The sequence below is a fragment of the Macaca fascicularis genome, chromosome 6 (assembly GCF_037993035.2).
Source record: "Macaca fascicularis isolate 582-1 chromosome 6, T2T-MFA8v1.1".
Taxonomy (NCBI): Eukaryota; Metazoa; Chordata; class Mammalia; order Primates; family Cercopithecidae; genus Macaca; species Macaca fascicularis.
Genome location: NC_088380.1, coordinates 170,409,558 through 170,435,623, shown reverse-complemented (window position 1 = coordinate 170,435,623; position 26,066 = coordinate 170,409,558). Strand labels below are relative to the sequence as shown.

At 38.1% G+C, this 26,066-nt stretch overlaps 1 long non-coding RNA gene across 1 annotated transcript in view; it reads right to left on the bottom strand.

The window, feature by feature from the left end:
• The window catches only part of LOC123574072 (uncharacterized), a 49,930-nt gene extending 28,369 nt beyond the window's left edge, over positions 1–21,561 (bottom strand). Inside the window, exons 1-2 of the long non-coding RNA XR_006698933.2 lie at positions 21,398–21,561; positions 19,205–19,356 (exon numbers count right to left, since the gene is read on the bottom strand). This is a non-coding gene — a long non-coding RNA (uncharacterized lncRNA). The remainder of the gene's footprint in view (positions 1–19,204; positions 19,357–21,397) is intronic.
• Between the last annotated feature and the right edge of the window lie 4,505 nt (positions 21,562–26,066).

Below are 26,066 nucleotides of genomic sequence, written 5' to 3'. Positions count from 1 at the left end.
TCAAACTCCTGAGCTCAAGTGATCTTCCTGAGCCTCCTGAGTAGCTGGGACTGTAGGTGCATACCATCACCCCTGGCTAAACACAAACTTTTAATAACAGTCATCTCTATGGAAATTGGTAGGGGGAAGAGGGACCTTCATTCTCAACTTGTATTTTACCATTGTTTGAGGTTTTAAAAAATTAGGAATTTTACTGTTGCTTTTTAACATTTAGCATGTGCTATTTTTGTAATTTAAAAGTTGTTTCATTACTAAATAAACATAAACAAGACTCCCTAGCCAGTGGAGGGGTATAGCATTGTGGTTAGGCCTGAGATTTTGAAGTCAGACTCTAAATTCAAATACTGGCTCTCCTGCTTATTGGCTATATGACCTAGAGAAAATTGCTTTACTTCTTTGTGCCTCAATTATTCTTGTTTTAAATGGGATAACAGTAGTGTCTATCTGAGAAAGTGGTTGTGAGGATTAAACAGGATGATCATAAGGTTCTTAAAACAGTGACTGGTCCATAGAATACACTAAACAGGAATTTATGAATAATACTCTATCATGAAATAAACCAACATAGAAGTTATAGAGTGATTTATTTTTATAGAATGAAAAAATATGTGTGTGTGTTTAGGGAGTGTGTGCAAAGTCGGTGGGCTGAGATAGGAGAAAGATGGTAATTGAGGAAGCAAAATTTAATAGCTTCAAAGATCAATAGAATGAGATAATGTTGAATTTTTAAAAAAAAAAGGAATCCCCATGATAAAAGATATGCATATTCCAGTTCAAAATATCAGACTGATTACTTTTTAAAGGGACTTGATCTTTTTTGAAATGTTACTGCCATGATTGGGGCTAATCTTTTAATACTCTTTACTATATATGCTAGAACAGACAGTGGCCCAGAATATGAGTCCTCCATTTTCTCAACAAGAAGATTCCCAAAATGTTTTTTAGCCAACTTCAGTATATTAACTTCGACTTAGAGACAAAAAGTTAAATATTTGCCTCTAAGGTTTATTTTTTGTACATTTCTATATGCAAGTGTATTTAAAATCACATATGGTATGAAGTACATGAATTTAGACATAGTTCAGATATATTATTCTTTACTACCCTCATGATACTTGGAATAACTTACTTGGAGTTCTTCACATGCATCTTCATCATCATGTCATTATCATCTCTGGATGCATATTTTGAGATGTCGAACAGTCTTCTAGCACTCATTATATTCTCTTCCATCTAAGTTATTTGAAATTGTGCGTGATGCAACTGGTAGCAATATTACCTCCTGCCCCAAGTATTCATCAGCATTACATTGGGGCATGTATTCTTCTCTTCATCCTATAAAAGTAGATACCTAACCTCCACAACCCAAACACACAGAATTTTCCTCTTTAAAGACTCTTTATAGATTGTGTTCACAGTGACATGCAATACTTGATGTCATAAGGTGAAATCTCCAGGAACATTTACTAATTATTTCTTAATTTGGGGGGCTTCTTTTCTGAACCTATCATGGCAGATGATCCCTTTAGGTATGGAAAACTTGCATTCACTGAGGTCATTAGGGTTTATGTGCTTTTATGTGTTTATGTGCTTTTATGTGCTATTTTACAGCACATCTCTTATGAGAGATTCCATAATAACTTTTTAGTAAAAGCCACCCCATGTTCTGGATGATGACATTTTGGGGAAAAGACAGTTCTTCTTATGTTGAGGCACCAATCAGGCAGTATGCTAAGCCTCTTATCATATAATGTCTTTTATAACCATCAGAAAATTCATGTGAGGTAGTTAATATTATTGTTGCAATTGTCCATATGTGAAAACTGAGGCAGTTAAGTAACTCACCCAGGATCACAGTGCTAAAGAGTAAAGTAGGACTTGAAAGTCCAAAATCTTAGGCTCTCCGCCATTACTTTTTATAGTACTACCAGTAAAGCTATTGGCAAAACATCCCACTTTGAAAAAAGGGTGAGAAAAAAAAGAAAGAAGGATCCAGGAAAAAGCATGCATCTCTTCATCATAAAATATTAAGAATTCAACAGGAGAGGGAAATGTGGTCCAAGCTGGAGGGTTTTTTTAAAAATCAACATAATTATAAACCTTCATGGACCAAGGAAAGAGCAATCTTTCAGACACAAAGAGGCACAGCTGTTTCAAGAATTTTTCTATAGATGACATTACAGAACCACGGGGAGTTAAGTTGAGTAAGATTTTTCTAAAAATGCAACTTGTTAGGGCCTGGAAGTTTTACTTAAGAAAACATTAGAACATAGCCTTTCTGGTTTCTTAAAACAAAAAGTAAAGTGTTGGCTAAGGAAAGTGTGATTTTTCCTATGACTAGAATTTCTACATAACAACAGTCTCTGACATCATTGGGTAGAAGTCATATTGGACAGTCGGCTGTGTGAAAAGAAAAGAAGGAGCGAAAGTCAACAATCAAGTCAAGAAAATATGATTCAGCTCCCTCGTAAGCTTAATCAATTATGTTTAATCAACTATGTTTTGTGGAACATGCTGGATTATTCAATATATGTATCTTGAGAACAAAATAATGTCTTTTCAGCAACTTAGATGGAGCTGGAGGCCATTATACTAAGTGAAGTAACTCAAGAATGGAAAACCAAAAACCATGTATTCTCACCTATAAGTTAGAACTAAGCTATGAGTATGCAAAAGCATAGAGTGGTAAAATGGACTTTAGAGACTCAGAAGGCTGAAGGAAGGAGGAGGGTAGAGATTTAAAAAAAAAAAAAAAAAACTACACATTAGGTACAATATACACTACTTGGGTGATGGGTGCCCTAAAATCTCAGAATTACTACATCCATGTAGTAATTCATCCATGTAACAAAAAAAACCACTGTACCCCAAAACTATTGAAATAAAAATTTTTAATGTACACTGAGTATTCCTCATGTGATTAGAATCTTGTTAAACATTTCAGGTTTGTAAAAAACGGTCTCTGTCCTCAATCTATTTAAAATTTAAGACTAGTTATCTTTGGATGCTGTTTATGTTGATTTTTATTTTTCCTTTTGGACAATATTTTCCCACTATATCAACACAAATTCATATGAGGAATAGATGAAATGATACACTGGTTTTTTAATGAAAATTAGTTATTATTTCATTAATATGATTATTTTAAGTGTTGTCTGTTTTTATGGAACCTTTACAATACAATTGTGTTTGGAAAACATTACACTACCTACTCAATATTAAATGGTCCTTATTCAGCTAATTTATTGGTACCAAAAGGCAATATGTAATTGAGTGCCAAAAGAATATCAAACAGAGTCACCAATGTAGAGGAGAGATCACTTCTGCCTAGACTGGTCAGGCATACATTGACAGAAGCTTCAAGTTTCCAGGAATGAATGGGAAGCAGGAGAGAGCACAGACAACCAGTGTCAAAGGCCCGCAAAAAAGTAAGTTCAAATCATAGAACTTGGATTAGGTACAACCAAGGGTGGTGAGTAAACAGTCAAGAGGATGGAGAGCATTCCTTGACCCAAATCCAAGGCCGCCAAAACCTTTCCCTTTTAAGTTTTCTCCGTTCTGATGTTTGAACATCCACTTCTTAGGCAAAAAGAAAGGCCATCCTCTCTCTTCCTATGGCTCATGATCTGGCTATTTTTACTCCATTCCTTTTCACCTGCAAGTCTTCTAAGAGTTGGAAAGTCCATCTACCCTTCCTAAGTATGGGAGTAATAGGTAACCACATCTAGCCAAAAAGCAATGAAGATGTTTCTCTGTTCCAGGTGCTATAGCGAAAAGAGCATGAGATGAGATGCTCTCATGGAGTGGATGGGAAATCGGACCTAAGTCCCAGTCCTGTTTTGCTTACATTACTTATATTTCAGAGTCACAGTCTTTCCATCTGTAAAACAGAGTGGTTATAATATGGTTGGTAAAAAATTAATTTAGAAAAAAGTAAAGCCTATAGGGTGTTTAACATCACTGGCATATACTTGGAACCCAAATAAGAAAAAAAAAAATGGTTAGGAAAATGAAGACAAAGAAGTAAAGGAGGAAGGGAATGAACTAAAGTAAAGGCAGAAATTCATTGGAAACTTTTTTTCTTGACAGCCTTTATTTGTTGAGGGTCAAAAACAAATGATTCATAAGGAAACCAAAGGAGAAAAAATGTGTTTGCAAAGCTGAGCTACCCTAAATTTCAGTCTATCTAAATATTTTCAGCGATAGATCTCTGCAGTATTTCATAACTTGAAATTTTGAAAATTTTTGTGTAATCACTTACACAGAATCAGTAATACTCATATTAATTTAATTTCACCATTATCTTTTAGTGCAAGTATATTCCCTTATACTTAATGATATGGAAGTACTGGTATGTCCCTTGAATTTTTTAATATGGGTTAAAACTGCCTCAAAAAGTAAACTTTTCATCATACATATACTGTATCAGCCAATATATCCAAAGAAAACTGGCGTAGTCATTCATCCATTTACTTTTTTTATTCATTCATTCATTTGTTCATACAACCAATATTTATTGAACAATGTCTGGGTCAGGAACTGTCTTTGCTCTCACGGCTGTAACAATGAGCAAAAGAGATGCAGGCCTTGCCCCTCCTTGGGCTTGTAGTCCAGTGGAATCACACATCACTCAGTGAGGGTACACAAGGAACCATTCACCCAACACCTGGCACACTAGACTGCATGAGGCACTTTATTGCATCCTCATTTAACCCCACAGCAGCCAAGTGAAGTAGGACTCCTATTATTCCCCCAAATTTACAAGCGAGAACCACAAAACTCAGAGCTTAAATAACTTATCTAATATAAGCATATGGTCAGCCCTAGCCAAAACAATTAAGGTAACTGTGATGTAGCTGATCCAAGATACTGTCTTACTTTCCTCTTACCACACACAGCCCCTGAATGGCCTTTATCTGTTCTCCTTAAATTCTGCTGTATGAAGGATTATCCATTCAGCCAAATTGGTGTTCATTAAAATTTTATTCCAATGAGGAACATTCCCCTAAAGTTCAGTCATTCTCAAACGAGAGCAGCATTAGAATAGTCTGGATGGTTTTATTACAACACAGCTTGCTGGGCTCCACACCAACATTTTATCAGTAGGTCTGGGGTGGAGTCTCAGAATGTACATTTCTAACAAGTTCCCCAGGGATTCTGACATTACTAGCTCAGGAACCACATTTTGAGAATCACTGCTCTAAACTGTTAAAAATAAAAGAAGAAATTGGACTTCTAACCCATCTAATATTAAGAATTCAAAGTCAACCATAACAAAAATCTACAAAACTCTTCCTGTAGCCCATTTAAAGTATGGGCACAGCGATAGCCAGAGCACATGAGAGAAGTTTGCTTCCTTAAACCATTTTACAGGTGAAACAAATGAGATTCAAAAACTTATGTGGTTCTTGGTTATAGAACCAGGCTGGGCACAGTGGCTCACTCCTGTAATCCCAGCATTTTGGAAGGCCAAGGTAGGTGGATCACCAGAGGTCAGGAGTTTGAGACCAGCCTGGCCAACATGGTGAAACCCCATCTGGACTAAAAATACAAAAATAAAAAATAAAAAAAAAACCAAAAGGCCTGATATGGTGGAGGGCACCTGTATTCCCAGCTGCTTGGGAGGCTGAGGCAGGAGAATGGCTTAAACCCGGGAGGTGGAGGTTCAAGTGAGCCAAGATTGTACCACTGCACTCCAGACTGGGCAACAGAGTGAGACTCCATCTCAAAAAACAAAACAAAACAAAACAAAAACAAAAAAAAACAGTGACAAGGCTGAAGCCTGGAGTCAAATGTATATAGACCAAGTATACTCCTAACTCCTACACCAGAACTTCCCATGTAGAGAGCAGTGAATAAATTACACATGTCAGATATTGCTCCCTTGAGTGCCCCTGAGGGGAAGAGAGTGGGAGACTTGGGATGATCTGGACCCCATGAAAAGCATCTTCCAGACTAAGTCCAATTACTCTTGGGCTTCTCTTCTGCTTTCCTCCAGGCCTATGGTTTCAAATACATGGGTTTGATCTAGAATAGGGCCCCCAGGAATCTGCACTTCCGCTATGTACATTGAATTCTGAGAAGAATTAGATAGTTGTTACTGCCTCAGGGAAATACTAACCATGTTCAAAACAATCCTCACTATTGTTACTCCTTAAAATCTTCTCCCTAGGCACTAAGTGTCTGGGTCAACATCAAAGCCCGGCAGGGAGTAAATTGCTCCATTGCTCACTTTTCCAAATGGTCAATATGCCCTGCAAATCAGACTGGTATTAGGTTAGTGGATCTTTAATCTCCTAGATGATCTGAACTAGAAAGATGGCCCAGGCACAAGCCAATACTGAATTAATTTCCCTCAAAATTTGCCTTCCATAAATCCAGCCATCCCTGATTTTCAATACACGCAACCTAGCTTCATCCAGAGCATCAACCTCCCCTGAAACAGTTCTATTACTCACTGAATCTGAATCTGCTCAGGCCTTAAATATATACACAAAGGTGAACAGAACGAGGAAAAGGGCAGATTGATTCGTATGTGTTAGAGGTTAAGAAAATTTGTCTACCCACCTCAGGTATTCATTGACCAGACACCTACCACACATGCTTGTGCTGTGCTAGAACCTAAAATCCCAAAGGAGCACAAAATCATGGTCTCCACCCTCGTGGAGCTTACAGTCCAGCAAAAGAGTCTACTGATCAGCAAAGGTGGGAGGAACGATCTCTGCCTTGTTTGTGTACGTATGAATACAGAAAACAACTTTTAAAAAGCTGGAAAAAAATGACACTGAAGTAATAAAATCCATGTATTTAGCATCTCCACTTTAGAAAGGAGGTACTGTGTACTTGGCCTAAACAATATACTGAATCAAATGCCCAACTTTTCCTCTCTAGATGGGATTCGGGATAGCAAAATGATCAAATCACACCCTGTTTTGCCCAAAAATCTCTCCCCTACAAAAAAATAAAAATAAAAATAAATTTTAAAACTATGATATCTAACTACCCCCCTCCATGACTCATCCCCTCCTTTCAGTGATGCTATTTTTCCTGATCCTTTTATAAAAACAGCTACCCCTTGGAAGATTTATTTCTTAAGCCAGGAGTTCTCAGACTTAGGTAAGAGTTAAGAATTTCTTAGAGCACTTTTGAAAGTGTAGATTCCTGAGTCTTTCCCTTAAAATTCTGAGTCAGTTGTCTACAATAAGATTTAGAAAATTTCATTTTAACGGCCGGGCGCGGTGGCTCAAGCCTGTAATCCCAGCACTTTGGGAAGCCGAGGCGGGTGGATCATGAGGTCAGGAGATCGAGACCATCCTGGCTAAGATGGGGAAACCCCGTCTCTACTAAAAATACAAAAAACTAGCCGGGCGTGGTGGCGGGCGCCTGTAGTCCCAGCTACTCGGAGGCTGAGGCAGGAGAATGGCGTGAACCTGGGAGGCGGAGCTTGCAGTGAGCCGAGATCGCGCCACTGCACTCCAGCCTGGGCGACACAGCGCGAGACTCCGTCTCAAAAAAAAAAAAAAGAAAGAAAATTTCATTTTAACAAGCACTTTGTGTGTTCCACTCTTCTGATGCCAGACACCAAGCTTCACATACCGTGTTTCCCTGATTATTCAAAATGGGAAAATTAAATCATTTCCCTAAACTTACACAGCAAGAAAATGGCAGAGTCAGGGTCCTCCCAGAGCTTGCTGACCCCCAAACCCAAGGACAGCCCACGGTTCGTAAGTGGAATGCCAGAGGCAACTGAACTCAAAACCAAGGTTTAAGGGGAAATTAAAAAGAAGGTTTACATTCAGAGAAGGGAAAGGTGAGCAACAAAATCAGAAGGGGCTCAGAAACAGATTTTGCCAGCGTCTCAATTTTGCCCAGGGCCAGTTCCACTCATGCTAAGGCCAGCAGAAGCGTATCAGCATAAATAAGGTAAAGCAGTTTCTATAAATGTGTCAGAAAAAAACTTGATTTTACATGCAATTAATTGCAAAGACATTTCTTAAAGGCAATCTCCTCTTGCCTTTCCAAATTAACGAGTCAGAAAAGCACAGCTCTCACTAGCATCTTTAAAAGTGGGCAAACCCCGCTCCTGGGCTCCCATTAATACAGAACACAAGGACCTTCAGCTAAATACTGAAATGTCCTCCATTTTAGAAAGTCATCTTGATGCTGGAAAAAAAGGAAAAAAAAAAGGTACAAATTTCTTCCTCGAATCCCTTTTGGTCCCAGAAGAAAAAGGGAGGTAGAAAACAAGATGAAGCCTGTAATCCCAGCACTTTGGGAGGCGGAGACGGGTGGATCACAAGGTCAGGAGATCGAGACCATCCTGGCTAACATGGTGAAACCCTGTCTCTACTAAAAAAAAAAAAAATACAAAAAAAAAAAAAAAAAAAAACCTAGCCGGGCGCGGTGGCCGGCGCCTGTAGTCCCAGCTACTTGGGCGGCTGAGGCAGGAGAATGGCGTAAACCCAGGAGGCGGAGCTTGCAGTGAGCCGAGATCCGGTCACTGCACTCCAGCCTGGGCGACAGAGCGAGACTCCACCTCAAAAAAAAAAAAAAAAAAACAAGCTGAAGATGAAGATGTCTCATTTTGGGTGATGTGTTTTGCAACCTGGGGATAGTTAACTCATTTGATAGATGGTTCTTTCTGTGAAGAAAAATGTCATTTTTGCTAATGAATAAAAAGCTATGCAAGTAAAGAGGATGAGGATAGGAAAAAAACCTGAACTATCACATGCAGGGAAGCATATTTAGCAACAACATTTTCAAGTTCTTGCTGACTGTTTTTACTCTAGGGGTAAGTGTGTGTGTGTGAAGCATATATTGGAGAGGAAATAACATTGAAATAATTTTCTTTTTATAACATCCAGTCTATGAATAGATGAGGTCTGGTGTGCTCCAGCTACCCCTAAATTAAACTCCAAATTAAAGGCCGGGGTGGCTACCTGGAGGTCTGCATTCTGCAGAGCCTTGCCTTTTAAATGAACCAACAAGGGCCCACCTGTGTGTGTTACATGTCCCTTGGATAATTAATGCTGGTAATAACACCTAAGTGTTAGCACACAAAGCACCTGGAATGCGACTTGCTGTACACATTCTAATCACATCAGCCACCGAACTCTACAAATGACCTTCTTCAAAACAATGACTGTCTTTGAAACCACAGAAGCCAGCCTAGAAGGAAGCTGTATCCCAGGGTTTCGTTGTAGCTGAGCAGTTTCTAAAGCTAGAGTGGCACCAAGTGGTCAGGAATGGAAATAAGCTGCCGGTTTGTATTCGCATCCTCTGGCCAGCCCCAGCTCTGCCCCTAGGCAGCCAGAGAATACAGTCCATCTCCTGCGAGCAGGGCACCAAAACTGCTGGGGAGAAAACAGTGTCCCAGACGCCCCTTGGACCTTAAATGTGATTCTGAAATGCACACAAGTCCTAAATCTTTCTACATTTTAAGAAGGCCTGTATGTTAACAAATATGAGAGAGAAAGAGAGAGGCTGCAATGAAGACCAACCTATTCTACATCATTGTTTATAACATTGACATCGACTTTTCTATTTTTAGCAGTCTGTCTGTGTCACTGTGTCCCACAAAAGATGGTGAGAAATATTGTCTCCATATTACAGGTTACAGAGGAGGGTGGAATGATAAGGATGGCAGGGAGATGCCAGTCAGCTAACAGGATGAGGGCTCTGGCTTTGCATAGTCTCTTGTTTAACTGCTAAACCAACATCTCTTTCTGTCTGTTACCTTTTCATGTCCCCAACCGTTTTGTTTCTGTCTCACACAGCCTCTCCCTAGACCAGTGTCACTACTACATATTCTGATTTTTTTATAGTTTTCTTGCTTTTTTCTTCCTGTTTTTCCCCCTAATGGCTTAGACTCAAATAACTTGGGTGGCTTCAAAGACCACGTTCAGAAAGGGTTTCTTCCTCCTGTGGCTTCGTATAATTATAGACATACCATTTTCCCACAATGCTGCACCATCGTTAATCACTTCAAATACAGAGAAAGCCAGGCAAGCTTTTCTGTGAACAGAGAGCTCAGGGTCCCATTTCAATTTGTGATTATATCAATAATCTCCAGACTGTCTTCTGTGAACTAACCCATTATTTCTAGAGAAATTAGAAGGAAACGGCTAAAATCATATAGGCGTACCCTTGCTGACACAGGGAATATGTGTTTGTATGATATAAAATTCCAGATGACATTTGTCAGCTGCTTTGTCCTGCATTTCTAAGTGGCAAAAAGGCAATTTTGTCTTCCCTGTCAGGACATTCATGTAGAGAATTGTGAGAACCTCTATCATTAAAGGCACAAATTATCTATGGATCTCTCCCACACACAGCAGAGGCCAGTATGAATTTAAACTGCTTATAGATCAGAAGAAAAACAACAACAAATTAATTCTGATGTACTTTTTCAAAATACTGTAGTGTAATTTTCATGCTGCAGCCCCTATACCCTGACACCACTGGCAAATCTTGTAGCAATTTCACAGATAATCTTCGGGCAGATTGGAAAGATTAGAGGCAGCAAAATTTCTAAAGAATAATTTCATAGGAAAAAAAAGAGCTTAACATAAATATTATCATTTGTACTGATTATTTCTCATGAATACATCCTTAACCAAGGGATCTTCAAGCATAAAATAAACATGACACTCAATCTCCAAAGAGGAAGACTTTTATTTTTCAAATGGGGATAATAAATAAGGAGGGATAACATATACTCCCATGGTCAAATAGTAGAGCCACAGGACTGCAGGAGGCAATACTGAGATACAATTTGCTTTTAAAGAAAATGTTTTCATTTGCTAAAAAAAAGTTTGAGTACTTGCTATACACCAGGTATTAATGCAATTCTCCAGGCAGGAAACAAGACCTCTCTGCCCTCATGGAGGTTATATTCCAGCAGGAGAACTGGAGAAATTTTACTGTGTGAAACCAATATACTAATATAATATTATGTGAGGTAAGGATAAATGTTATGAAAGAAAATAAATCAATTAAAGAAGTACATTCTGATGAGAGGTACAGCTGTGGATAGGGTGGACTGGGGGAGACCTCTCCAAATAGATCATGAATAAAAACTAAAAACATAAATCTCCAGTGTCTGGTACATCATCATCCAAAAACTGGGAACATTTTTTTTTTTACTTTTATTTTAAGCTCAGGGATACATGTACAGGTTTGTCACATAGACAAACTTGTGTCATGGGGTTTGTGGTACAGATTATTTCATCACTCAAGCATTAAGCCTAGTATCCGTTTGTTATTTTTCCTGATCCTCTCCCTCCTCTCACTCTACCCTTTGATAGGCCCAGTGTTTGCATTGTTCCCCTCTATGTGTCTATGTGTTCTCATCATTTAGCTCCCACTTATATATGAGAATATGCGGTATTTGGTTTTCTGTTCCTGTATTAGTTTGCTAAGGATAACAGCCTCCAGCTCCATCCATGTCCCAGCAAAGGACATTATCTCGTTCTTTTTTATGGTGTGTGTGTGTGCATATATATATATGGTATATATATGTGTGTATATATATAAATATATATACTTATATATAGACATACATACACACACACACACACCATAAATCACATTTTCTTTTTTTCTTTTTTTTCTTTTTTTGAGACGGAGTCTTAGGCTCTGTCGTCCAGGCTGGAGTGCAGTGGCACGATCTTAGCTCACTGCAAGCTCTACCTCCTGGGTCCATGCCATTCTCCTGCCTCAGCCTCCCACGTAGCTGGGACTACAGGCACCCGCCAACACGCCCAGCTAATTTTTTGTATTTTTAGTAGTGACGGGGTTTCACCGTTTTAACCAGGATGGTCTCGATCTCCTGACCTCGTGATCCGCCCACCTCGGCTTCCCAAAGTGCTGGGATTACAGGTGTGAGCCACCGTGCCCAGCCCCCACATTTTCTTTATCCAGTCTATCACTGATGGGCATTTAGACTGATTCCATGTCTTTGCAATTGTTAATAGTGCTGCAGTAAACATATGCGTGCATGTTTCTTTATAACAGAATGATTTATATTCCTTTGGGTATATACCCAGTAATGGGATTGCTGGGTCGAATGGCATTTCTGTCTTGAGGTCTTTGAGGAATTGCCACACTGCCTTTCACAATGGTTGAACTAATTTACACTCCCACCAACAGTGTAAAAAGCATTTCTTTCCCTCTACAACCTTGCTAGCATCTGTTGTTTTTTTGACTTTTTAATAATAACCATTCTGACTGATGGGAGATGGTATCTCATTGTGGTTTTGATTTGCATTTCTCTAATGATCAATGATGTTGAGCTTTTCTTCATATAACTGTTGGCTGCATGTAGTCTTCTTTAGAAAAGTGTTCGTTCATGTGGGAGCACTTTAAGTTATAGGACATTTTGTTTTGTCTTGTTTTCAGCTATTTATTTATCGTTGTGGATATATTACTAATTTAGTTACTCAATTTATGACAATATTTCTTTAAATACTCAGGATTATACCTTTCAAAGATCAATTGCCTTTTAGAAGCATCTTGGGCTTTGGAGAAAACAGCTCTATTCATTTATTCAGCCAACCATCTATTTTTGGAACAAATAGTTATAAAGTCTCTTGTTTCTGCAAGGTGCTAAGTGCCCTCTGTACTGGGAATATTGAGGTGAACAAGACATTGATATTCCTTAAAGCTTACCACAAGAAAAAAACTTTGAAAGCCCATTGGATTCATTCAACCATTCCACAAATATTTATTAAGCACCTATTAGGTGTGGAAACACTGTACTAGACATTGGGGGATATCATAGTGAACAAAATAAACAAAATCTCTGCTCACTTAATCCCTCACACTCTAGTGTCCCAAGTGAGCATCAATTTAAAAGAATAATGCATGTACAGCAACTAATCTGAGGTTGTCCTTACAACATAGAAAAGTCAAGTGTCATAAAAATATGAAGGAAAGAATAATTCCAACTTGGATAATGAGATTAGAGGTGAATGTTAAAAAACATAGAATTTCAAGGTACCATCTAGGAAAGACACCTGAAAGGTTTGAGAGCATTGGAAGTCCATTATTAGATGTCTATTTTAAGATTTAACTCTAGTAGCAGCCAATAGAAAGTGTCAAAGGGAATAAAGAGTGGGGCCACCCAACAGCTGTGGATGTCTTTGATTCAATTTGGGGGAGAAGGAGATTAATCAATCATCAGGGGTATCAGGTGCCTGTTCCTCAACTTCCTAGGATCTAGGTGCTTATCCAGTGGCTTCTGCTTTGGCAAGGGAAAAGAATGAGAGTCACTATAAACAGGTCACCCTTGACATTTCACAGTGGTTGAAATTAACTGCCATGGGATAATAGCATCGAGACTTAAGCTTATAACAAATGTTACTTTCAAATCAGTTATGCAAATACAGCTTTAAGAAGGCTAATATATGTAGATTTATGACTACTTCCTTAAAGGTAATGATTTTTTTAAATCTGCACTAAATTCTGGGAGGAATTTATAATCTAAAATAAAAATAGGAGAAAAGCAAACAATGGACCTCTAAAGCTTTTTATAAACAAAGTAATGCAGTTTGTTCTACTAGAAATAATAATATAAACTCACTCACTTCTTTTCTCACATAGCACATTTTACTGAGCTTTCGCATATATCAGAAGGCAAAGGCAGCCAGCAATCTGGAGCACTGGCACATAGTAGATTTCATCTCATTTTGCATATATAGGGCCTCATACTGTGGAATTAACAACTTTTAGATTGTTCTAGTGCAACCATTGAGCTATTGCATTTGGATATTATGTATATTTTTTAATTTAAATAAAATGCATTTAATATTGATTTTTTCATCCATATTTAGTATGCCATCCAAACTACAAAATACACTGATGATTTTTTTTAAAGCCCTTCTAGAGCTTCTATGATTTTATGTGATGTTTCATTTATGCTTAGTACAAATTTACCCCTCTAGAATTTCACAGCTTTCTCAAGTCCAATCAATAATTATTGGTAGTTTATAATATAAAAAGTTATCCTGCAGATACTAAGCAAGCACTTTACATGGTGTGCTTTTTGAGATTCAATAAAGATACAGAATTAATTTATTAGATATGTGGTTACTGAATTAGCAAAGCATTGGTATACAACCAAAATAACAAATTTTATAAGGAGACATAATGAACTTCTTGTTAATAAACATATTAAGCATAATCAAAGGTGAATGTGTTCAAGAGAGCCTTTCTCTGGTAGTAAAACTCTGAGCGGCAACTCCCTGGAAATACTTTAAGGACCTACTGCGGTGGAAAGAACTTTTCAAAACAACTCCTCAATGACATGGGGAAATCAACTTAAGAATTTATTAGGAATTTTTTTAAATGTTCGTAATTGATGTTTACGAAATTTTACGTAATCTCATCCAGATTACAGATGGGAAAACTAGCAGACAGATATATGAACACAACCACCATGTCTTGTAGGTCATTAGTAAGTTTTGTTTGCTTGAGGTGGTGATACAACAGCTGAGAGAGGAAAGATAAATGACTTAACAGTTCTGTTGGAACCATCTCTATTTTTTTTTCACCAGAGATTTAAAAACAAATCAGGTTTTCAATTTAGTAACATATAAGAAATAGTGCACACACTCTTATGCATAACTACAGCTTCGTTCTGAGTTTTATGTGAGCTCGAGTGAAAATGTATATTAAAATGCAGAAAAGTAGCATCACGTAGTAAAGAGAAGCAACAACCACTTACTTTAAAATGAATCCCACAAAAAATTTATAATTATCGGAGAGATCTTTCCCTGTTATCTTCAAAGACTGTCAGTGAAAGTTTATTTTCATCATTTTTAAGCAGAAAATCCTTAATCATTATCAAAAGAATTTAAATTTGAGGTACCCATCTGTTGCATTTTTTAGAGGCTCCACACACCCCTTGTAGAGAGAAAACTTGGTTTTGAACTTCCGTGATTAAACATTAGTCTCCTTTGTACAATCTGCTTATACTGTTGTTAGACAGCAAGTATTTTAATGCCAACCTTCAGTCAAGAGCCTCTTGTCCTACAAGACAGTCATTATTCAAGAAAAAAATATCATCTACATTTAAAAAATGAAAGGAGTGAATCTATGCTCACACAAGTGTTTTATGTTGTATTTTTTTAATCTCCAATTCAGAGGCTTTGCAATCACCAGAATTGTGAACTTTTTTCCTCTCTGAAATAATAAAGAGACCACTTAATTATCATCTCATGGTCATTTTGCTTGCTATGTGCAGTTTGCAAAATCCAATGACAACTCTAATGAAAAGAATTTCTTCATGGCCACAACCCTTTTATACCTGAACTATAGCTTTCAGAAGATGATTATATGGTTGCTGCAAGAAGGTCACCACACAAGGCCAAAGTCACAATCCAAATGCCTGAATTCCTCCCAAGCACCTAACTAACGCATTGCAGAATGAATGGCTTCGAAGGATGGCGTGGCTTATAAAAGAGAACATTTTTAAACATCTATCAATATTTTGAAAAGACTATTTTAGATAAACAAAACTGTACAATGAGGTTAAAATAATACACTGACTTTATACAATGTTAACCAGCTTTGTAGTTTGAATTAAGAATAGTAGTAAAAGGAGATGAAGCTAATATTTTACAGTAATTTTCACCAAAGTAAATGAAGTAATGGTTAGATAGGAGAACCTAGGAAGAATGCAGAATTCTGCTCATCAATTTGCTATAAACGACAGCATATGTTGTGTTTTATTTTGAATTCTCTGATAAATGAATGTTTATCCTGGGATCAATGGCTCTGGGTGAATGGCAGATTGCAGCAGCAATTGCTTTCTTACCAAGAGAATTATCTTAAATCAGATCTCCTTTGTTTGATGAAACCTAAATTGCAGGGGGAATATTTAAACATCTAAGGAGAAAATCCATGGATAAGCTAACACATGGCTCCAAGATGCATTTAGCAGAACTAATTGTCTCTATTATTCTTTTATTCTAGAAGCTACGGATAGAATGTACAAGTCAAATAGCAAAATACTCTATCATTATATCTTCCCTGATACGGAAAAGTAGGCCACTCAAATTGTATATTTACTTCAAGTGATATGGGAGGGCTAGGGCAAATGAGACAATTATGTCTATGGTGAGTCCAGCTAAATAACTGGATTAAGAATAAAAACTCGTTCCCTGTGCTGTTATTTTTCTGTGAGACTAAGCAAACCATGGAAGCTACCTCTACTGTATATTACCTGTGTGACTTAGCATACCCTGGGACCAAGAAGGTTCTCGATTCTGTAAGTGACCACATCTTCACAGCCCTGATGAAATTGGTGGAAAAAATAATCACAGCTAAGAACCCTGTCCCTCAGGGAAGACATTCATATGTTTGAATCCTACGTCTGCCCTGCTCACTAGATGTATAATTTCAGGTCAAGTATCAAACCTTCCTTTTATTTGTTTAGATAAATTTGATTGTGTCTATTTGTGGTTTATAAGATGGTATTATGGGATACTTATAGATAGTAAAATGGTTACAGTGGTGAAGCAGATTAACATATCTGCCATCTCCCACAGTTCCTTTTTGTGTGTATGACAAGAGTGGCTGAAATCTACTTATTTAACAAAAATCCCTAGGACAATACAATTTTATGAGCTTTAGTCCTCATATTGTATATTAGATCTCTACATTTATTCATCCTACATATCTGCTATTTTGTATCCTTTGACATCTATCTCCTTTCTAAAGCCCCTTTTCCTAATTGGTTACCTAGGGAATGATAAATAAATAAATATATATATGTATATATATATAAAACCAAAAAGTTGTCTCGCCATCATATTCTTTTGTCTTACACTTCTCAACTCACTCCTGCACAAGTTTGTTGCCTCCCCACCCCCACTGAAACATCCCTTCCCGAGTTAATTCTCATCACTCAGCCCAAAGGCTGTTTCCATGGACCCCATTGTTCTAGCATGATGCTGCTGCAGCATCTAAGATGTTGGCCATTCCTCAATTCTTGAAACATCTCCTTCCTCTCTACACAGAGAGAAAAGCAGACACATTTACAGAAAAGAAGCTACCATGGTCTGATACACAGTAGCTGCCTGGCTCTTAGAACCTGGTTTCCAGTCTTCCTGACTTTTGGGTTCTGGGTCACTGTCATGAGTCCCTATTGTGAATTTCCCTTTGGTGCACCTTAAAACATTAGAAACTCTGTGCACATGAAAGGCCGAACCACCTTAAAATCAATTGTACATCTCTCTCGTCAATATCCAGCATTGGGTACCTTTCCCACTTTGATTTCTTAAACGTTGGTCGCAGACAAGCACACAACACATGCATTTCCTGGGCAGGGAGAAGCAGTAAAAAGAAACGTGAAAGTTCATGACTCAATATGATTCATTCGTAGCCCCTTCTCCAATTAAGTGACATCCCTGGAGATTTCTCCCAGGTCAGGTGTTGGAAAGGTTTCCTTGACTTTAGAGGAAGCTAACTTAGGACTGCCCCTGGCCTGAGATATTCCTTCACCCCTTAAGGGACTTATTTAAAATAAATAGTCAAGGCTTTGTCTCTTTGCCACAGCCTTCCCTATTATTAGCTGAGATCAGGACAAATAGCTCATGTCCCCAACATACAGCTAAGGATGAAATGGCTCCTTCGAGGAATCACTAAATCACACAATCCTCTTGGCAAAGGACAAATGGAGTTTGCCATTCGCCATCAGCTCAAACAGGTATCAACAGGGCTTGGAATCAAGCCTCTTATGTTTCTGCTTTGCTTAAGGCCCTTCTCGTTGCCCCTTGAAGAGGTCACTCCATCTCTCCCGCAGCCTGGCAGCCCCAGGTGGGGTGAGTCAGTGCTATATTACTGAGAATGCTCCCTGACTGTCAGGGCCTCGTTTGCTAAGACAAAGACTGACAAATTACACTTCTTACATTAATTTTCAAGTACATTTTGAAAGCACATGCCTCTGATGAAGTATTTTGAATAGTGCTGTGGATGTCAAGGAGACATTTAAAATATCTCACTCATAATTTTTGAAAATCTTCCTCATTCCAGGTTGTCACAGCTTGACAGCTTAGCTCTGTTTTGAGTATATTCTTTTACAATGTACTACAAACTGATTGAAGAGCTGACAAATCTGACTTAACCCAAACAAGAATCTTTAAATATATCTGATTAAAAAGAATGTTTAATGGAAATGCACATACAGACATTCCATCTAGCATCCTATTTTTTTAGAAGTCAAATTACACAATTAAAATCTCTACTGATAATACACCTCTATCCCCCCCACTAGAAAAAAATCACTATCTATTGAGACAAAATGCTAAAGTTATTAGCTGTCACTGAATATTCAATTATCTTTTTTGTCTAGGAAAAATCTAGAATTTTATCTCCTGCATGTATCTTCTCAAAGAGTTTAATATAATTATTGTCCAACTTATCCATTCTTTTGAATCTAATGATTGATCCTGGCTTCTAAAAACTACTTATAAGAAGGAGAGTAAAGCATTGAAATAAGATTATTATAATTCTTCTCTAACCCAGGCTGGATAAATAACCTTATGATTATTAAATAGAGAAAAGGAAAAGGAAGAAAAGAGATCCATAACTGGACAAAGGGAGATAAATTAATCGTGTAATGCAAGAAGTAACCATGAGTTAAGTTTCTTAATGCAATGGGAATTCTACCCAAGCATCCCTATCTTGGGATAGGCAAGCCCATAAAATTTCACTGATCCTAGCAACACAAAAGAGAGAAGCTTTTCTGAAGAAACAGTCAAAAGTTTACTCCCAAAGTGTTTTTTGTTTTTGCTAAAAATACGTTAGTCCCCTGCATCCTTTCTTGCATTAGGATTATCTCACTAAGAAGAAGTAGAAAAATAATCGGCCATAACATAAGGCAAAAATTTCTGCCAGAGAGAAGGATAAAGTAGAGAACCTTTCCAGCACTGGGAAGAAATGAAGGAATAAAAGAAAAAAAAGAGCAGGATAGAAGCATCGTGGCAATCCACCACCTCCAGGTGAGAAAAAGGCACAGAAACACCCAGATAGTTTCATGGGAATCTGAGGCCATTGTGAGTGGGTACCCCATTTTCCTGAGTGTATCCAAGAGGCTGGGAGTGTCTCAGAGAAGCTCAAGTGTTCAGCGTGGCATCACATCCCACATGGCATGAAAGTGATAGAGCAACACCATGCTCTCTGGGCCTGGCAGATATTTCACCTGGGTACTTTGTGAGGATTTCAGAGCTTCCTTTCTCTCTGAGCTTGCCAGGGAACAGCTCCAATGACATGGACAAGTCTTCCTCAGCGTGGTTCTCCGGTGGCCCACTCTGGCCCGCTACTGGAAGCTCTTCACTTTCTCTTCAGTAGAACCTAAAATAGTTCAGGGACAAGTCTCACCTTAATATGGCCCACATTTGGTCCATGGAAAATGTGCATTATCTGCTTGGCTATCATGGACATGTAGTTGTTTCATAAATGCAGTTTTCTAGCAACACTCTTCGTCTTTACCCAGGTTTCTTTAACTCTCTCTGACATAAGTGGAGGCCCACAATTCACAGTAGCACCAGCTGTAAGCTCTCCTAGAAGTTCCATGCAGGCCCCAACTCTGAACCAGGCCTAAAGCTAGGAGTAGAGAATTTCTCACCCGAAGTGCTTGGAGGACTAGGGAGAAATTGGACTGCCCGCTACAATGCAGGTAAGAAAGAATATATCTAGAATTCTTCTTTCTAGATATACACAAGATCTCTCAGAGCGTCTGTTAGTGTTACCACATCCTGGATTATACCAATGGAAAAGCATAACAACTCAATCCAGGCAGGACTCCTAATGGCCCAGACCCTTCAGGAATTAAGATTTAGAACACCCAACCAGGTAAAGAAGTATGACCAGCTAAGATACTTGCTGAGGGCAAAGAGAATACGGAATGAGCTGTGGAAGAAGGTAGTTATAAATACCTGCTACAGCCACATGACCAGTTACAAAGATAAGGACCTGTAATTATCATAATGCCATGAATACTTCTTCCTTAATTTGTTGTGAATATGTGTGTATGCATGTGTGTATATTCCCTCTCTTATCCCCTTATCACATAACACAGACATATTGACTTTATATCATAGAATGTAATTTTTATTAACTTTACATCATAGTATTCAAGTTATAGAATATCAAGAAGAGTACACATCATTAAAGGACTCTGCATCATCTGATTTGGAAACGGTTAGTGCATTTTTGTTGTACTCAGGATAGTTGTACAATGCTAGGTGGAAGTATGACCTTGTAATGGTCTTTGGGGGCTAAGTATGATTTAAGAAGATGCATATGGGTGCCAAGTAAACAAGGGGAGAGGTTATATTGGCACTTGCCATGGTACCCACTTATTGGGTCAAACATTCTTCTGGATGTTTCTGTAAAGGTGTTTCTTGAATGAGAATAACATTTAAATCAGTGGACCCTAAGTAAAGCAAATTGCCCTCCATAATGTGGGTGGGCCCCATCCAGTTAGATGAAGGCCTGAATAGAAAAAATACCTGACCTCCCACAAGAGAAAATTCTCCAGAAGACTGACCTGGGCCTCATCTGCAACATTGACTCTTCCTGATTTTCCAGGAGTTGATTTTGGAATTGAACTATAACTCCTTCCTGAGTCTCCAGCTTGCCGGCCTCCCCCACCAGATTTTGGACTCACTCCACTACCCACAGTCACATGAGCCAGTTTCTTAAAATAAATATCTTTATACACACATAGATCCTATTGGTCCTCTTTCTCTGGAGAACCCTGGTTCACAGGTTTAGCACCACACTGTCTAAAGAAAGTCTCCCCCCAAATCCTCTCCTCTCAGTATTCTGACCCTTTTCCACCACATTGATTTGATTGAAGGGTTCTTGTTCCCCAAATCAGCTGCATTTTAATACTGGTTAAGGCGCATCAATTACATATTTTTACCTTTGAAAGATTTTACTGCAACATTCTGCGATAGATGCTAATAGGAGCAGGGGACTGGAGAAGCGCTTAGGACAAGGAGACTTCAGAGAGTAAGGACCTCACAAGAAGAGACAAGGACAAGGTGTGCAGTGATCTACAGCAAGTGCTGCCATCCCCAGGATCCAAACCAGCAATTCACACACAGTAGGAATCAGCCAGGACAAAACATCCTCAAAAGTGAGTCTCAACTCCGAACTGACTGTGTTTGTATCTACAAGAGATAATTTTAAACTACAGTTTAAACATGACTAGAAAGTTTTACTTCTTTCTTCTTCCACTAGAAGAAATAGGTAAAACAAAAACATGGGAGCAATATGAAATTAGTTTTGTAAAACAAAGAAAATATAGTAGCCCGTTTTCATGCTGCTGATAAAGACATACCCGAGACCGGGCAATTTACAAAAGAAAGAAGTTCATTGGACTTACAGTTTCACATGGTTGGGGAGGCCACGCAATCATGGTGGAAGGCAAGAAGGAGCAAGTCCCATTTTACATGGAAGGCAGCAGGCAAAAAGAGAGCTTGTGCAGAGAAACTCCTGTTTATAAAACTATCAAATCTTCCCATTCACTATCATGAGAACAGTACGGGAAAGACCCGCCCCCATGATTCAATCATCTCCCACTGGGTCCCTCCCATAACTCATGGTCATTATGGGAGCTACAAGATGAGATTTGGGTGGGAACACAGAGCCAAACCATATCAGAAAGCTACATTCTTATTCACATCTAAGTCATAATAAGAATTCTAGTTCTTTTGATATTATTTCATGGGGAGAATTTTGAGTGCAGGCTAACTGATAATTCTTGGTTGTGAAAAATTATCCACAATGTAAGTTAATCATGAGTACATTGTGGTTTCATATGGAACGTGGAAAAGCATGGAATACAAAGAGATAATCAGCCCCCAAAGGTGAAGGGGGGGCCAAAGGAATAAGAGCTACAAATTGATCTGCACTCAGACATTTCCATTAGCCTCTTCTAGAATTATCCAGAAATCCTTGGAGAGGACAAATCGTAAGGAAATGCCAGAACTATAATGTAGTCATAACTATTCTTATTGTCGTAGGTGCCTATATATAACATGCATAAATGTATATGCTTATAAAATATTCATTGTATTTTCCTGAGGTAAAAGAGATAGGTCATAAAATTCATCTCTTTCCAGTTATTAATAGTCCCAAATAATGACGGGCACTGAAAGTTGACATTTTCAACACTTTCGTCTTTTAAGCAACCAAGACTGACAGCATAGCGCAGTAGTTAAAAACACATATTCTGGAGGTTTCAAATCACAGCTCTTTCATCTGTTAGTAGTAAAACACTGGAAAAATCATGTAGCCTCTCTGTGTCTCTTTTCCTAACGTGCAAATTGGGGATAATAGGACCTGCCCCAGAGGGGTGGTTATAATGATTAATGAAGAGACTTAATACCTATCAAGCTCTTAGAATGATGCCTGGAACATGGTGAGCTCCACATAAAGTTTTGTTAAATAAAACAAATACAGTAATACATGTTTAAAATCATGATAATAAATTATGTAAGTTGTTATTTGTTTTATTTTGATAACATATATTTTGGATGAAATGTGTATGTATGCCAACAAATACATAAATTCAAGTTTGATAAACTACATATTTCATTCATTTTTGTTCTCAACCAGTCTTTTATTTTTTCTTTATCGTGTTCAAAAAGAAGAGCAAAACCCAATTGCAATTATTATTTTAAAGTTGCTTAAATCAAGTGAGCCAATCTAAGAACAAATAAAATTGAGGTTTTAGTACATTATTAGAAGTTTAGAGATAGCAGTACAATAAAAGAAATATTAGACTATGAGGGTATTAAATTGATATTTAAAAAGAAAAAAGGGAACTAAGAAATATCAATATTTTATAGAGAAAATATAAAAATGCAGTAGAGGTTTGAAATTCAAATTGACATCACTTTCATCTAACTAGAATTTTCCCATTTGGCTAAAATTTAGAGTATTTGTAAAGGATCATTTTTAAAATTCTAGGTTTATAATCAAGCAACATTTAAGCCAATTTTCAATCTACTATAATCAATGAAAAATTGATAAATTAGAAAGATTTGCCTGATGCACTTTAAGATTTTTAGTTAAAAGTAGATCTTATTAGGTTTAATATATTGTTTTCAATGGCAGGAGAGTGAACTTAGAGATTATTAAAGATTTTCAGAGTTGAATAAAAAAAGGAAGAAAATGCCTAACCCTCAGCTAATATACAAAAAAATTATTATGTATAATACTCTAGTCTTTCAGCATTTGAGTTTATCCAAGTTCTATCACTAAGTCCTGATTTCCTGTTTGATATATTGTTTACCACACCTACAGTTCTAATTTTTTATGCTGGCAAAATCATTTGAAATGCATATAATTTGGCAATGTGCTTGCTAAGAAAGAAACATTTCTGCAAGTAGTAATACAAAAAAAATAACCACTCAAGGACATACTCACAATAAAATTTCCCAAAGAGTCAGCAGCTTAGATCTTTTTGTGGGGAAAGCGTCTAGTTTTCCGTACAAGCAAACCCAGAACTGAGAAATAGGAAAGTAAATTTAATATAATGGCCACTCATCAAATGCATTTAACATATGGTAGGCTGGGTTATGCATGAACAGATTACACTGCCCACCTGGCTTTAGGGAGCTGGAGTTTATGGTCATTACCACTTGTAAGCTTTGAGATTTCTCACAGTTATTTACACAAATAGCACCTCACATCATTAAATCCTTATCACTACCGCCACTCTCTGCCTCTGACTGCACAAAATGCTTAAAGAAAGAAAGGAGATTTTGGAGCTTCATCTTCAGGGGACTGGGAGGTTACAGTTTTCTTTCTTGGAAAGAGGCTGAGAATCTCTCAGACATTTGTCTTCAGTTTCTTTCATTCATCTTTTGTCCAAAAAAGGTCATTGTCTTCTCCTCAGGGGAGGCATCATGCCAGGTTGCTGCTTTGAGACATATACACATATAAATTCTCTCTTATAATCAAAGTAGAGGCAACCTTGATCATAAGCGCTCAGAGAATATTTTCCTATCTGTTTCTACCTTCAATCTCAAAAAGGTTTTCTTGTACCTGGACAATAGCCACACCATTGCTCTATCTTGGTATTATGTCCGTGGGCTTGGCAAAGGACAGTTTTGATAACAAGGGTAAGTAGTATTTTCCATTTTTTCTCTTCAGTTTATATGATACAGAGAAAATCAAAATGGGACAGACTAGCCTTAGTAAAAAGATTAGACTCTGAAATCAATATGCGTTTGATTTTATATAAAATGTTTAATCTCATTTCCTCCTCTGTCAAATTGGATGGCAATAACACTTCTCAGGTGTGCTTTGAATATTAAATGAGATCCATTTGATCAATCACTCTTATAGTTCTTGAGGGCCTACTCTGTGCAGACTTTTCTAGATGCTGAGGATGACACAGTGAGGAAGGCTGACAAAATCTCCACATCATGGAGCTTGCATTATTACTGTGGAGACAAACAGATAAACAAATATATGTGCATTTTATAGTGCAGCGGTGCAGAGAATCCTGCAAGGAGACAAAACTGGGTGAAAGGCCAGAGAGAAACAAGTGCGATTGAGGAGAAAGGCGGTCAAGGACATTAATTTGAATGGAGACTTATCAAAGTAACAGAGCAAACATGCACATATCTGGAAGAAGAAAATTCTAGACAGAGAATTCAAAGTGTGTGAGCTAGCAATACCCCTGGGGTCTTCAAGATACCATGAGGAGTTGTTGTGGCTAATGTGGGAAGGCAGAGGGAAATGAGATCTGAGAAGTACGAGGAAAGGAGTGAAGGCAAATCACGAAAAGCCTGGCACAGACTATTCAATGAGGAGGCTATTATTAACACGTTTTATCTCTGTATCAAAACAGGTTGGGATTCGATGGTTTCCCTTAATACTGTCAACAAGTACTCTTTCAGAGAAACACTTGTTGAAGAGGCCCCATCAATCTCCCACAACGCTGTCAGTGCAGTATCTGGGTTCCCATTGACCCTGAGCATTTGGTAATTGGCAAGTGCTTTTCCTCTACACAAGGTCCTGTTCATCCAAATGAAGATGCATCACTGGCACTTGCTTCCTGTAAGACTGGGAAAGAGCAGTGGAACTAAAAGCCCCTATCCAGATGGAGTAGCTCAACAGAACATCTGCCTTGCCTATATGTCACCTCCCTACCTCCTGCTGCTAGGCTAGCTGCCAGGAATTGCAGCAGCTCCTGACTCAAGGGTCCTCCTCTTCCGGTGTTTGCTTAGAGCTTTGAGTGATTATCTGCACCACCGTTCCCAAAAGCATCATGCCATCTTTCTTAAAAGTGCAGGAAGAGCCTGTTAGAAATCTCAATCCTTTAAGGAACTGCACTATTATTTTATCTCTAAATTGGGATCCATTAGATGATAGCCTTGCTTGCAAACTTCATATCAGCTGGCATTAGGTAGCTAATACATTGCATTGATTACATAGATGACCTGTTTTGGTCCGTAAAACATAGAAAGGAGACAGCTATGAACAACACATTCATTTTCCTCTGTCTCCTCTAGCACTGCTCTAGAACAAACCAGCCTCATCTCTTGCCTGGATTATCAGGAGTATCACAATTGCCTCCTAACTCATCTAGTCTAAACCATCTTAGTCACAACCATCACTTGCCTGATTATTACTAATATAAAGTAGCCTCCTAACTTGACTGTTTCTTTTCCAGCCCCTCTTCCCCCAATTGATTTTCTACATTTGGGCACATGGAGTGACACTTTTGAAACCAAATTCTGAGCATCTGAGTTTTGTCTAAAACCTTTCTCTTGCTTTTCAAAGCTGTTAGAGATTATCTATTAGCGATAGATCAAGATTCCTTCTGGCACACTTAAGGCAACTCATGATCTAGCCTTTGACTACCTCATACCTAGCAACACTCTTTCATTTGCTCTCTATACTAAGAGTCCTGTTGGTCTCTTTTTTCTTTTCCCCCAACATACCACAATCCAGCTTAGGTTTTTTAAAAAAATAAAATACTGTTGCCTCCAACTGGAAATTCTTCTCAATCTCACCTCACTTCACTAACTAAACTA